The 16,666-nt window shown below is 34.3% G+C and overlaps 1 protein-coding gene across 2 annotated transcripts in view; it reads right to left on the reverse strand.

Annotated features, from left to right (window-relative positions):
• LOC118264074 (rhomboid-related protein 3) overlaps window positions 1-16,666 on the reverse strand; it is a 76,179-nt gene that overhangs the window by 6,411 nt on the left and 53,102 nt on the right. The window contains exon 1 of one of the 2 annotated variants that reach the window (XM_035576422.2): window positions 2,956-3,307. The exons of the other annotated variant lie outside the window; for it this stretch is intronic. The gene's annotated coding sequence lies outside the window, so the exon portion shown is untranslated. Of the gene's footprint in view, window positions 1-2,955; window positions 3,308-16,666 lie in introns of those variants that run through there. 2 annotated transcript variants of the gene reach the window in all.

The raw sequence follows: 16,666 nt of genomic DNA on the forward strand, positions 1-16,666 counted from the left end.
CCAAATCCATAACAAATATACCAATTAAAACTTGACTGTGTTATAGATTTATTAGACGGTGACTTATGAACACCTACGCTGTATAAAATTATTTAGCCTTTATGAATGGAACTATAATTGATTTTCTAGTCATAGTTCATTCACTTGTATTATTCATTTGATGCTTATAAATATTGATAGTTATAATTTGCGTCGTTCGTTGACAATTAAAGATTATTTTCTCGCAAATTTCTGTTTGAGTATTTCCCTAACAAGTACAGGTAGTCACTAATGAATAAAATGATGCAATGATATTTACATAATATCTAAATATAATATAAATAGATACAAGTCGTGCTATAATTTACTTCATATAATTGCATAATTTTTCTCTAACATCATAATTACAAATGTTTAAGTATAATTTGATGTTCCGATTTGTATGATACAATTTTAAGCATAATAGTAGAGTATCTATACTATAATATTCAGACTAAATTGCTTCATATCACTAGGTAAGATCTTGAATTTTTGATTGACTTGGTTCATTGTGTTAGCATAGAAAAATAATGATTTCTTTATTGCGGATTCATCATTGTGATGTGGCTTTTTATGTAAATCTAGCATATTCATATAAGATTTGGTGTGTTAGAGCGATGTGCCCGGCACGTGAACTCTGGGAGCGTTCCCACGCACCCACCTCCGCACCATTATGTTCTAATCTCTTGTAGTCTCTTTCCATTATTACGAAGCTGTGAAAGTATGCTATTCGTTTTGCAAGTGGGAAGGGTAATAAATCCACATTGCGAAATTCGACTGCAAAAACACATTAATTAGATTAAGAAGGAAGTACTTTTAATTGAAATTGTTTGCCTGCCTATATTATACTTTGCCCATGTATGCTTAAATTGTAGATTTTTGAAAATGTGGGGTAACGTAAGTTGGTTCTAGCGGTGACTGGCACCATGCCCACCTCGGTGCGCGTACCCGCGATTTCCTGTCGGAACTTCCGGTGCCGGCGGCCGGCCACTACAGGGCTTTCAATATTTTGTTGGGGTTTGAATAGATTGATTGATTTATTAATTCTCATTAAAATACAAGACAGTAAAATACAACGTCATAGAAAAATATACATGATATATCTAAAATATTTATGTATCAATTTGTGCCCTTGAAAATACGATGCGACGCACTTCTTCTGGTCGTAACATGTTCGTACATGTTATTGCTGCTAACCTACTCTTTGGCATTTTAATTATACTATCATTGAATTTATATACGTCTATTACCTAATTAGACAATGATATTCATTCAATAATTCAATAACAGTAAATAAGCAACATTCTTAGGTTTTAATGGTGACTCGTAAATAAATATTAAAAATATGATTTATTTAATAAATCATACATAAAATAATTTTAACTAATATAAAGGGTTATAGTAGACATGCCCTGTACTATGGCATTTATGGCACAAAGAAAATTATTTAATCATAATAATCTATCACCCATCATGCAAATCTGGTAATTCAACTATGTAAATTAAATGATGAAATCGAACTGACAATGAGTCAGAAGAGTGTGATGTAGTATACTGTACATAACTATAGCAACATCGATCAATGTGTTAGCAACATTACTTGATCCAATTTTTCATAACATTTTGTAGATTTACATGTACATTATATTAATTCATGATTTAAACACATGCATTTATTATTTAAATTTACTTGCATTCAAACAGCTTGAACGTTTTTAGCAAATACGTTTTTGATATTATGCATACCTATATAATTATTCTAAAATAATAATTTAACCTACATTTGAAATTTACTTGAAATGACATCATGTACTTGAAACTACTATAAAAATATACTTAAATATAAAAAATATTTAAGTGTCCGGAAAAAAGGGATAGGTTCCTAAATTCGTGCACTTACTACACAGATTTAAATTGTTAATTTTCCAAAAAAAAAATGTTATAAAATAATAAAATACAATAGGGACATCCTAATAATTCCATATCATGTGACTAGTAAACATTTTTGGAAATCTTCATGATAACCATTTATTATAAGTAGGTATAGCTATCCTGTCATGTTTCATTATTTATTAATGAATTTTGTACATTCATTAGATGTATGTTTATTATTACAGCATGGCATAGAAGGTTGTCATTTATTTTTATGATGAAGAAATGAAATAGTATTAATTAAAAATATGATGTTAATCGAAACAGTTTTATAGCCCAAGTCGCGCCCACTATGCGTAGGTTGGCAGACCACTACCTACGTTGTTCACTGCCAAATTTATTTGTATTTTACCTATCAAATAATAGATAATTCGTATTAATAAAAATCTCAAACAAAAGGAACAATTTATAAGTTTTTTCGATATTTTTTAAGACACTCACGAAGTGTAAATAAAATATTTGCCATCGTGCAGTGCGTAGTTTTATTTCACTCTTAACAATTTAAAAGTTTAGAAAAACGTAGGTAGGTAGTTACTTTTTACTCCCAATTTGCGTTTTCAATTGTCAATTTAATTTTAAATAAATATTGTGTATAATTCGTTTATATTTGTATGCACGCACTTGAATTTTCATAGAAAGTAGAACTTTTTGATTGAAAATAAAAAGAAAAACAAAAGGATCAAAACTTATTTGTCGTTGTATCCAAATTGACATCATTTAAAAAAATAACCTTTTTGAATACATTTGTAATAATATAATATTATAATTATTAAATCAATTAATAATTATACTTAACAAAATTATTTCAAATGTATCGCATTAACTTCAAAAAGCATAGAAATGCGATTCAAGTTTATTCATCGGCTTTGGTAAACATAACCTAAAATTATTTAAAACTAATCTGTGCAACATTAATTTATGTAGACGTAATAATAACAAAAACAAACTTTAATTAAGTTTAATATTAAAACATAATAAACAAACCATACGATTCTGCGGACTTACCCATCATTTTCCTGAAGTTTGTACTCCTTTTTGCAAAACAATAATGATTTTCTTGCTAAGAATAAATTAAAAAATGCAATCACGTCACTAAAAGTCACTGGGTTTATATGCGTGAGGTAGATAATTGTTTATTTTGTAAAGTTTTCGTAAGCGTTTAAAAGACGCGTGTGGAATCAGCTGTGCTGAGAGCGCGGAGCGACACGAACTACTCTCAACAGCGCTCCTTGCAGACTGACGTTTCGTAATTTCGTTCCGTACTTGCGTTTCGTTTTCGTCCGGTTGTCGAATGCACGGGTGATTTTTTTTGCGGTTTGTGAGTGTCGGCTAGGTAAGTCCTGCATTGTTGTGATCCAAAAAGGGTGGTTCCATATTTTATTTCCGAATGAAGTAGTACCTTCTTTTTTTATATTATTGTTTAGGAATTTTAGGAATAACATACACATGTAGCTAGTATCTACTTAGTTATTTTGAACATTTATCAAACTGAAATTTATCTTATTAAAATAATTTAAATAAAGTATTTATAGAGATTAAAAAAGTAAGTAATTATAGTTTTATTTTGAGATGGTAATATAAAAGACACATTTAATTAAATATTATACACGCGTACGCTTTTTTAGTTAAAAAAAGGTAATATTTTTTTTATTTTATTTTCTTTTAGTTTAGTTTTATTATTTTGATAATTATATGTATCTAGTGTCACTCTCACAGTAAATACGAATCAAACAATCAAGCTGAAATCCGTCGAGTCGTTCAGGCTAGAGAGTGAGTAATATTCGAATTTGGCGGCAAAAATCCCCAATTTTATTTTTTAATTTTTTTGATATATCCAGTGTCACTCTCACAGTAAATACGAATCTAACGACACCTCTCAAGCTGAAATTCATCTAGTCGTTCAGGCTAGAAAGTAAGCAATATTCGAATTTGGTGCCAAAAATCCGCCATTTTGTTTTTTTTATTATTTTGATATATCCAGTGTCACTCTCACAGTAAATACGAATCTAACGACACCTCTCAGGTCAAAATCCATCAACCCGTTTAGGCTGCAGAAACAATTATACATACATACATTTTCTCGAAAAACATAACCCTCCTTCTGGCGCAGTCGGGTAAAAAGCTGTTGCGCGAAGTACCTAGTTAGGTAGTAGGTAGGTAAGTCAGATATTCTCTTATGGGAATTATCTACTCACTGAATAGCTATATACCTCTACCTATTTAAGTTCTTTTGGGATATATTCTATGGTTGATTTTTATTTTTTATAGGTACATAAAAAATATACCATGTGCAAGGTGACTACGGCAGCCCAGACTAGAACAAAGGCTGGTCTTTATTTTGTTAATGATACTTGCACACCTGTTGACCAAATGCTAAAATATTTTATCTATTCCATTTATGGTGTTACTGCAGTCTAATCCTTTTCAGCTGTGTTTCTTTCTATTGAAGAAAATATTAAGTAATTACTTTCTTTTTAAAATTGTTTTTGGAATATTACTGGCACTATTCGTAGTAGTAGGTAAAAAAACAAACAGAAACGTTCAATAAAAAAAATATTTTAGTAATGGCCGTGGTGTGGTAAATTGAAATTCGAATACCTATATCCACCTAATTATAAGAAGGAAGCTTGGTAATTAATAGGTACCAAAATGTTATGCTAGTACCTATTCCTATACAATACATAAATATTTTTGGTTGGTACCGAAACCCAGCTTTTTATTTAAATAAAAATAATAATTAGCAATATTTACGTCACAACTTCAGATATGTATCAACATACCTTTTAATAAAAAAAAGAACTGAGCAGATGGTTTGACCCGAGACGAGACTCGACATAATGACATTTCACGCTCATTGGCTCTGACTGAAACTGTACGGTCCCGATACGTCAACACATGGACTGTTGCCGATACGTACAACAATGACAGGTGGACGGCAGTCGTCACTACGTCACCAGCAGAGGGATCTGCTAATTTGCCCAATATTTATTCGCAAGATGCCGCCGACACAAATCGAGGGTCATTATAATGGACCATTTGGCGCTGAGCGGCACCTTTGATAAAGTTTTTGCTTGCTAATAAGCAATAGATTATACCTATTTTATTTGTTGAAAAACTAATGTGTTGATATATGTATGTTAGAATAAAATAAACATTATATCAACTTGCAAGGTGTAAAGTGACTGATATCAAATTGGTATCTTTATAATGCCGTCCTACGTTAATGTGTACGGCATTAAGTCCGCCTATGCATTGCATGTAGGTACTTATTGCGCATGTCATATCGGTGACCTTTTGTTTTCTTTATTGCGGCCAATTTTATATTTACTTAAGTACAATGTTAAAATCACATTAAAGAGTCGCTTTCATTAAATGAAGCTTTTTCAGCCAGTGTGAGGGTGGGGATTTTATTAATACTTTAGTAATGTATAATAATAAAATTACAAGCGTATAAAACAATTCATACTTAAGGTCGTTGAGCAATTACATTGTTTACTTTATTATTACCTGTCTGTTGAGTGGTTTACTCTTATACTGTTAATTTAAGAGCAAATTTTATATGGACTATGGAGTATCATTAAAAAGTACATCAATTTTACATTAAACAAGGTTCCCGAGTTCAACGCTTCCAAGTAGATTTCCCGTCATATTACTTAACGACCCCAACCATATGGTGAGCCACCCATGACCGCGGCTGTTGTGTTATCAAAAATTTGTAAATCTACTCAAAACAGCCAGTCATCCCGGCTGCTACCTACAACATCGGTTTTTAAATCTTCTTATAGTGTATCGTAGTCCCTAATTCACACTCAAAAATAAAATATCCGTTGCGCTTTTTAACGGGCAGATTAAAAAGTTAAATTGTCAAAAACGTGCAACGTTATCCAGTCTTTCATAATTTAAAATATTTAGTATTTTTTACTCATTTACCTATTGGAAGAAAAAATAATTATAATCGGAAAGGAATTACTTATTTTTTTTATTCATGACGAAAGTTTTGATATTGTAAGGTATAAATCCCAGATTGTATTTCTTAATATTGTGCAACATTTTTATCAATGTGTAATATTTTCTGTCCAATAGAAATTCAGTTGCAATACTTAACATTTTGTCGCAGAGTAAAAATTAGGGTGATCTCGAACATCTGTGTTTGAACGGGATAACTTGAGTTCGACTGGACGCGGTTAGCAAAAGCGCAGCCAGCAGGTGTTCTACAAACGGCCAATATTTAAAGAGGATTAGGTACTTATCAGGGAAATAGCCACCGTCGCGTCGTTCATACAGCCGCCGTATCATAATTTGGACAAATCGATTTAGATCGGGCGGCGCGTTTGTTCCATGATTTAGTAGCACAGACAAATTGGGCCTTCCACATCGAGCCATGATCGATACACTGTGTATACGCATGTAATGTGGATGTTGAAGCGGTTACCAATTACAAGGACTTGAAAGTAAACGATCCGTAATTTCGTTCATTCAATCTGGTCCAGTCAATTATTAAAGTCATCCCATAACTTGGTATTTCAAGTATAGGTAGGTAATGCTGTAACGTATACATAATATTTTAAACGTATACGCTACTTACTTGAATAAATTTGGGGTTATTTAAATCGGAGAGGACTGGATGGAATCGGTTCTACAATTTTGTAGGGTCAGGTCATGAATCATGATGGAAGTGTGTTACGTTGCTGCCATTTATTTGACTGCAATCTTCTGATTTTATCTTTCTACAATGTTATGTGGGTAAAGATTAAGTCATAATAATGATGAGATACAACATTTATTTTTAGTTATTCTTCATAAGTTCATCAGTGTGGCCCTGACCTCATTGCTATTTTGGTGCCAACTTAGTATCTTGTTGATAAATTGACATATTGAAATAATATCTAAATATTACAATATTGCTTTACAATGATTCAGTTAGTTAATATCGTATTTTCAGTTCTGATTCAACGATTCTGTATCTAGGGCCCGTTACTCTGTTCTTCACCGTAAATTAATTGAGTTTCCTAGAACTGATCGAAGTCAGAGCACCGTTCCGAAATCATTGTTTCGGGTGATTGAATCATAATTTACTTTTGTATCACAAGTATTGCAGAGATAGAGTAATTCCGGTGTAGTAACAGATATGTCTCAGTTTCGGCGCCTCGAATGCCGTGATTCACTTGACGTAGTGATTCATTAATACCTATTACACACTGTTACGTCCACCGCGCATCGTCGTGAGTCAAAAGTGCATGTTGTCTATGATTATAGCACGTGTGAGTGACCGGCCTTGTAAACATCGCTGAAAATGTGTGCTGTGTTTTTGAATAGCTGGATTTCGGTGTGCGTTGTTCCATTTATTTTTCTTTCCTCCTAGTGTAGTAACTACGTCACAAGATTATATTTGTGTGTGAGTGAGTGAATTTATACCGTGCTGTTACTGTGGTGAGGATAGTGGTGGTATTTCTACAGTCCAGTACCTATTATAATTATACCTAATTCTTTAGTAAAGGTTATTTCTTTCCTCCTAGTGTAGTAACTACGTCACAAGTTTATGTTTGTGTGAGTGAGTGAATATGTACCGTGCTGTTACTGTAGTGAGGATTTTAGTGGTATGTCTACAGTACAGTACCTATTATAATATGTACTACTCATCTAATTCTTTAGTAAAAGTTATTTCTTTCCCCCTCGAGTAGTAACTACGTCACAAGTTTATATTTGTGTGAGTGAGTGAATTTGTACCGTGCTGTTACTGTGGTGAGGATAGTAGTGGTATTTCTATAGTCCAGTACCTATTATAATTATTATACCTAATTCTTTAGTAAAGGTTAGTGGGCACGAGTTATCACAAATGAGTCCCGAGTTAAATATCGTTAATAGGGGTTGAGTATGTGCGTGACCTGGCCTAGTTGTGTTCAAATATATTATAGGCAGTTTATTTCCATTTAGGACGTCTATAGGGCATCATTCTGGTGGCATTAGCCTACTTTATTTGCAACACGTCTCGGTTTCCTAATGAAATTAAAGGAATTTTCCGCTTATTTGGCCGAATCAACAATAGATGGCTGCATTTGGCAGTTATTTCTGGCGTTCATGTCATGCGCCTGTAATTTATTCATTTAATACATAGATATGTTAACAAGTTTCTAGCTTGCTTTGAAAACGGAACTTTAAGTTTTTTCCAGATTCGTACAAGGGAAGTTTGCACGATAAGCCCGGGAGTGCGCTTCCATCAAAGAGCAATGTTCTCAACACGCAACCGGTCAAAACCCTGGCACGATATGAATATGAGTGGTCATAACGCCATCGTTCTGTTTTCCAAAAACAAAATTTGCATTCGAAATTGGAACGCGAATGGCACGAGCGCCCCGGGCGGATCGCTACCGAGCGCACAATGCACACGCGCTCACGCTGATTTTTTGCAATTTCCATAATTCCACATTACCTTCATTTAGGTAGTTAATTTAGTTCTTTATGGTAAAAAATAAACTAGAACTGCGTGCAGCGCTACAATCAGAGGAAATGAGCATTTATACAGAAATGTTATTGTACCGTTGCTTCGGTAGAGCTTTAAAACTTTAATCACGAAAATGATGGAGTAATGACATCTACTTTTTCTTTATGAAAAGGTCTGTAATTCCTATAAAGTAGTGACTAAGAGGATAAATATAACTTCATTTAGCAGACTGTCCCCTTAGGGTAGGTCGTCATTGGTGTAAAAAATCATTATGAGGCACTCATATCGAAGTTTGCCTGCGGTCGCTCCGAGCAACGTAGTGTCAACATTATAAGAAACGTTTGTAGTTAAACAGAATGATATTTTAATGTATAACATGTATTATCTAATATTTTATTTGATTAGGGAACAAATAAGCCAATCTTCAGAAGGTTGAGACACTAATGGACAGACACATACGGCGAGCTCTGATTGGTTATTCTTTCCTTTTGAAGCCTGTAAACTGGACATATAATATGTCCATATAAATTGTGACATTTAAAAACAGAGAAGTTTAAGAAATTCCGTAAATCTGGAAACATCAAAGCATCTGAACATGGCATTCGGTCAAACAAAAGGCAAATTATGTTCCTATAAGACATACCAAAATAAATAGACTTTAATTTACTTGACTATATCCACTATAATATAAATCGTATTAGACATCTGTTCATTATGGATTACTTAGGGATTAGTTGGCAGATTTTCCATTTAAAAATACTCAACATACATAGGTCCTTACTTAGTTAAATGGCCTAAAGAAGTGCGGCGTAGAATAATTTTTACGCTTTCGAGTGTCGATAGTCGGTAGCCAATGGTCAAGTATGTATAACGAGGCAATTTGTATCAATGCACAGATCAGCGGTCATGAGGGATTTCAAAGCAGCCGCCGCACCTGCTTATCCGTAAATATCACTTAATAGCACTTCCATTCAAATACTACACAACCTATTTAGAAATCATGCTTTATTACTTTAGAGTATATTTTAGATTAACGAAATATGTTGAACATAAGACGTTTCGCGATATAGACCATCATTTTCAGCGGCAAACCGCGGAATGCTCGGCGCGCGGCAGTTACAGTGCAGCTTAAAGAAAACTATTTTTTATGAAAGTTATGCAACAGAGGGCGGGTTACACTGGACACTGTTCGTAATGTATAAATCTTTAATACTATTGAGATACCCCCTATAATCGTTTACTTAATAAGTCACTAAAGAAATTGTGTTGGGTGCTAAATAAAAAGTAGCATCGAGTGATTTTTCGTAAGTTTTCAGCACTTAGCCAAATTTTCTTAGAAATGTTCCATTTTCTAGTGTTAAAATCGAGTGTGATATTATTTTCTATACAACAAAACAATAAGAAAACTCTCTACGATGCTAAACATAGAGGCACACAGGTAAACAGTATGAATTAATCTAGTTCTGAGTTTAGTCAGCGCCGGGGCATCCATAACACGGAATTGTTACCGGCACAATAGACTAGACGCGACCGTTTACATTAACCACTGACAACTCGATGATTGGATGCTTTCAATAGACAATGACATGTCTTAGTATTCATAAACACGATTGTTACCAAAAGAGATTCGGAATTTTGTTTTTGTTTTTCTTATTATAACGATTTCCAAAAGATAATGTGTTGTGACCTGTGAGCTTATATTTTTTAGAATTGGAGTTGTTTGTAGAAATCGTAAATTGTATAATGAAGTTATGACATCATCTTTATTTTTCAGTAAATATTTTGTTTGAAAAATGAGTACGAAATCTGGATCCGACGTCAACGTGTTATTTATTGCATTTTAACGATCTGCAGTCGTAGTACTATAGATATAGTAAAAAGTGACTGTACTGCAAACTTTTGTCTCCTGGGAAAACCAGTATGATGAACGTAATGTCATTTACGATTTAGTACAGAATAATCATAGATTCACTGTCTATTGTTTTTAGGGAATTTACACACGGAATGTGACGCATTCTAATACCTCATCATTGCATTAGTTTAGTAAAAGTTAAAGAAATATAGCACAAAAAAGTAGTCCAAACTCATCTAATACAACTTTTTTTTAAGGATGAACATCATCCAATGACTTCTCCAGGCTTGGGCTAGGCGAGAGGGAGTGTCAGACTCTTCTACTTAAAAAACACCCTGTTACTCATTTGAGCCGGAGCCTCGGTAAACACGCTAGGTAGTCCATAGCTCAGATCAGGACTGTGTTAGGTTAATTTTCAGCACTGTTTCTTTCACGTTTATTAGAGATAGCAGGGTTATATTATAATATAGGGAATGGACAGCATGTGTTTCAAACAGCGTAACATTAAGTAAAGAGATTTGTATATAAATAAAATGGAAAGTGATGTAACAAAGGATTTTTTATTCTGTTAGATATACGTTAGATAGTATCGCAAACTGTCTCGGGCACAACAAAAGGTCTTTTATAAAGAATATTGTTTAAAAAATGTGTCGTCAAATTGGTTTCACGTTTTAGGGTGCGACCATATTAAATGTCAGGAAGTGTTTGCTACTGTTCAATGTTTTGATGTTTGTGAGATCAATTCTTTGTAAGTAGATAGATAGGCTATAAATTCGCTAAGTACAGAAGAAGCTTTTTTGGTCGATGTAATAGAAAAAAGACCGAATTTAAAAAAGGTATTCCCGTCATTGGTATTCACAGTCTACACTCTACTCGTCATAGTCATACATACAGAAAATGACGTAGAGAAAATACCAAGATGAAATCAGAGATTGGGTATTCATGCATATAGTATTTAATGATTCATTTAGGACAATGTGCTTAAAATATAGGTAACTAGTGCCGAGTGGGCGTACCACACCCTTGTCTACCCTTTCGGGGAAGAAAGAGGCGTGATGTGGTGTAAATGATTCAATAGAGCCAAATACGCTTACGATGCTTTTTTACAAATAAATCGCTAGTCATGTTTACAAAGTCGCAGCCTTAGAAATTGGTTTCTCTATGCAAATGTGTATCTCGTGCCCGCGACAGGTGACGTGCGGCACCCTTAATTGTTTTTTGTAATAATATTCAAATATTATGATGTTTTTTCTTTGAGTTTTTGTATAAGACTCTGGCGCGGGTGGCGTACCAGGTGGTCCGAAAAAAAAACGATTTCTTTTGCCGTAACAGCCGTTGCTAAGCTAACGCAGATAGAAACTGTTATTTCTACGAAAACATAATCATAATAAATTATAATTAATTCGACAATAATTCGGTAATATTGATACAACTTTGTAAAGAAATATTTTTTCTTATAAAATCACATAAATTATTAGCATCTTTCAATACAACTAATCAAACGTACTTAGTTTATTTGTGAAGGAACGTAATTTGATGATTGGTTTCATTCCTCGATACATAGGCACTAAAGGTTTTATGAAATAAAGCAATATTCTGTAGCAAGGCCAATAGACTTTGACCTTTCGATATAATTTGAAATATGTTTCATAAAAATGTGGAGTATATAAGTGCTTAATTACTTTTATTTACTCTTTATTAACGATCGTTTTAACTAAATACAGGAAATGTGTAAAAAATAGGCTCATCAATTTCGCCAACAGCTGTTGTGTTAATAACATACAGGTACAAAAACTAACAATCTTCACTGAACCCAAAACTTGTAGGACTTCTGTCGTCACGAGATCATGAGATGCAAAAACTTTGAATTTTCTATGAAAATTTTACAAGTGGCTATGAAAAGTCGTTAAAATTACTGTGAACCGAGTTACTCATTTATTTCTTTTAAAAGTCTATGACACAAAACAAGAATAAAATGTTACGAGTTACAATGATTTATGTTTATAACTACTAATTAGCTGTGTAATAATATGACAAGCGTCATAAATTAACAAATAAGAGCGCTTGACGTCGACAACGGAAGCGTAGCATTAATTTATTCAAATCTGTTTGATCGGGATCTCAATTTAAAGCAAACTGTTTATTCTTACAATTTTATCGTTGAAAAAGGTTGAAAAGGCTTCGGGAGGCGTTTGGCGCTTGGCGTGTGCGCTTAGCGTGCAGCCCTCAACGCTTGCGCACCTGCCGTACAATTATCCGGTCATTAGTCGGCACGGAACCCGCGAAGACCCGAAATTAGTGTGTGCAACTCTAAAACCCCTACAGTTGTTATTGTATGAATAGGTTGTGGGTAGTTGGTGAGGGGTGAAGTAATTGTCTTTTAGATGACATTGCTGGTAAGGAACGTTCCTAAAAATTATATAAATATAAACGTAAGATAGATGCAACAGAAAAGAAAGCTTTGTGGCCTAAGTACCCACTCAAAAGTGGATAAAACTAGACGGACAGAAGTGAACGAAATATGATGGTCAGAGGCTTTTGACGTCAGAATTCAGAGCTCAAATGCCCACAAAAGTTGTTATTTAATTTCGAAGCTACGAGTATGTTTGAGATACAAAAATAGATTTTTATCGTGTAATTGCAGGTCTGGTGTTGAATCCTTCATTAGAGGCGTGCTGAGACGAGTGGGGGTGGCGGGGTCTGGGCTGGGGTTGTATAAGTGTGAGGACACAATGGGCGCCCCCCGCGGTATTGTGCGCTAATGTATGCGCACGCGGTGTCGCCGACAGCGGCCGCGGAGCCACAACACAAACATTTCAACGCACCTAATTTATTGTCGTGTCGCACCGAGCCGCGGCACGCAAAAAATATCGTGTTAAGGTGCAGTGCTGCTATGAGAAAAACACAATCTTATAATCGTATTTTCTTACTGGATATAAATGATATCTTCATAAGAATGGACAGTTGGACACGAATTTGATATCAATTTTGATTGTTTTCCACTTTTTATAAAATAAACCACTTACTAAATTTTTGCTTTTTTTTTCATACTGTCATGGCATGTTTCAAATCTTATAAATATTTTTTTTAACATGTGAATAGCTAGTGGTGTGATGTGGGCACTTGTTTTCGTAGATAACATAATTCATAACGTCCTTTAATGAAATTCCTTACACCTTTTTATCCTCAAATGGATATCTAATTTGAGTCCACAACAGAACGAGGTCTTAAACAAAATTGAATATAAAATCTCGACGAAGGATGACTCAGTCGTTGAGAGCAATTTTGAATATTATAATATGTAAACTAGTTGTTGTTCGGTGGAGTTGTCTGTTCTGCCTCTATACAATTAGTGACATTTATTAGTACAACGATTGTGTACGCGTGTACGGGTGGGGAGGTGACATTCTGTATAATTCATTGTATCGCATTCGTAACAAGGGACTTATAAATTACAATTAAGTATCGGTAGGTATATGACGACATACTCGTATCGTTACGCGTCATCAGGAGTAAAGAAGACTGGCTTTAATATCTCATTCTGTGGATTTTTTAATACCTTATGGATACAGAAAAAAAGTAAATCGTAATATCAATTATTTGGTCCTTAAGCTTTTATTTAATAAAACATAAAAGTATTTATTAATAAACCTAATTAATAACGTCGAACTACAAATAAGACTCGACTGATGATATTATAAAACTAATAAAATTAACATCTTCCTCAACGTAATTTAATAAAATTTCTAGGTATTAATCTCTAGGTACTTAAAGTATTTAATTTACTTCTTACCTGTTATAGTAACGTAACGTAGCGTGGGGAATACCTCCGAACACTATTTGTTTACGTACCGAGTAGTGGGTAATTGATTTGTCAAGCCATTCTAGTACATTTCCGTAAACGACGAAAATAGACTGTTGCATAATTCCTAATTTTAATACAATGCAAATTATAAATACTCTAAAAACGTGCTTATGAGAACGCAGTGGCCAGGTTTTCACACCTTAGGGAAATAAACGTAAATATGTTTTTCCCACAGTAAAGTAAGCACTAACAATAACAATGAAACATTGTATAAACAGTTATGCACTTGACAATTTCATGTTATTCCCGTAGTGAATGTTGGCCCACCCAGTACTGGGAGATGCACCTTCGACTGCGCTCTTCAATTGGTAGCTGGCAAAAACAGCATTTGCATAGTGCTCGATGCTTGCCGCGATAGTGGCCACCGCGAGTTCTACCTTACATCTAGATGTAGGAAAACGTGGATACGACACTCGTTTATAGCGAGTATTTTATTCAATTAAATATTTTTAAGATAGAATTAATTTCTACAATCTTTTAAAAACTGTAGTTATTAGTTCCTTACAAATGTGTTAGATATGTACTTAGTTGCTTTTAGTATAACAACGTTTATTTTTAATGAAATATAAAGAAAATCGCAATGTATAATTCATATGACTATTGATTTCCACCGAATTTGGTTGAGCTTTGTACTTTATTGTCCCTAACTTTTTTGGAATGGGGCCAGGAGACAGACGGTTAACTTTCTTTTATTTTTCTTAGATAGTGAAAGAAAACACATATATTACACAACAGTTTACTTATTGTGGCTTGTTATGGGAAAATTGTTCGTATGTATATTCTAAAATTAGTAGATTCTGGTGACCGGTGACAAATGTCGATGCCACCCACTGCACGCACGACCCCGATGGTACGGCGGTACCGAGACGATCCAATAAATACAACACACAAATATATCCATCTTTTATTTCATTCAATTCCTACAAAAGTGGTTTTACTTTAACTTTAATACTGAATAACACGGATACACGTAGAACTGTTAATGTCTTTGTTTTTGAGATGAAACATGAGATATGACACTTAAATGAAATAAATACACAATTAAACTATACTGGCATCATTATATTCATTATGCAAAATTAATTGTTTTTATGAGTACGATTTCAATTAGCATAAAATTAAAAAACACTAATTAGGTAAACCAGGTTTAGTGTTAGGACTCAAATTAACGTCAAAACATTGGATTGTGTGACGTAAAAGATCGATGTAAATACATCGTAAGCTTCTTCTAATTAGCTGCGGACAACGTAAAAGGTTACCGGGGCTCCGGCTCAAAGCAGGAGAAGGAATGGGGTGGTTTTTAGTCAGTAAGAGTCTGACACTCCTTCTCGCCTCACCCAAGGCGGGAGAAGTCATTGAATGATTTCCCCCCCTCAAAAAAAAGCTTCTTCAAATTCAAACAGATTCGATTTAAACCGAGCTTACACTATCATTTCTGACCCACTTAAAATTCTTTTTGTAAATGCTAAGCAAATTCCTATATAATGCTTTTTATTGCGATACTTAATTGGCCGGCACGTGTAAATTAGAGGATAATATAAAAATGTTAGAGGTTCAGAGGACGTTCGAGGATCTTGACTTTAATCTTTATAAGGTTAATCCTTATTTCTGAGTCGGTCGGTCGGCAAAAACTATAGATTATAGAGGCGACTGATTCTGTGTAGGTTTTAATTTGTTTCACTCTCTAAGCTGGTGTTTGCCTAGGTATGTGTGTTTTGGAATTATTAAGTAGCTATTTTATAATTAGTTAAGTAAAAAACTAATTTAAACTTAGAACATTAGTTTTTTATTCGCACCTCGCAGTTAGCAGTCGCAGCTTAAGGAGTAAGATAAGATTTCTTTCCATTGTATGAAACTTACATACGTACTGTGTTTTAGTATACAATGTAGGTAGTCAAAGCAGTACCTACCTCGGTTATAAAATACCGACCTGCGAGCCTTATGTACGCGCAGTAAGATCAAACATCATCGCGGTGGTATCCTCGGTCCATTATCGGGCCACATTCCTCGAGTCAAATTATTTATTTTGTACGGGGCGTGAGTTACCGGCCGACCCGCCCCTTCGTTACTATGTTAATTCCTGCTACCTACAGCCTACAGATCTCCTCTTCATTCTAATGTATCAACAAAGCCTTTTGGAATGTAATTTGGAGTAGGTGTTCTAGTCTTACGGAATTTATGATTTGTTGATTTTCCCACATGCCATGATACGGCTTGTCATTTGTTTGTGTTTATAATATGACGGTATAGGATTGTAAACCACAGCATAACAGTATACTATAAGTATACATACATAGTTTGCTACTTAAGGATGTGCACGTCAAGAATGAAGAGATATCAATGTGAATCGTTCAGTTAATCTAACCTGTAGCACAATAGGCTGAACAATTCAATAGAAACATAACATGGAAATAAAAAGGTTTAGTGGACAATGTAATTGGTTATTAAAAAGCGCATATATCACGGTCGCGAGGGTCGAGGCCCAAGCGCGTCGCGTGGGAGACACACGACGTGATTTGTGTGGAACCGCTGCGCGCGCGCACGGCCACGCCCCTTC

This window comes from Spodoptera frugiperda, chromosome 26, assembly GCF_023101765.2.
Source record: "Spodoptera frugiperda isolate SF20-4 chromosome 26, AGI-APGP_CSIRO_Sfru_2.0, whole genome shotgun sequence".
Taxonomy (NCBI): domain Eukaryota; kingdom Metazoa; phylum Arthropoda; class Insecta; order Lepidoptera; family Noctuidae; genus Spodoptera; species Spodoptera frugiperda.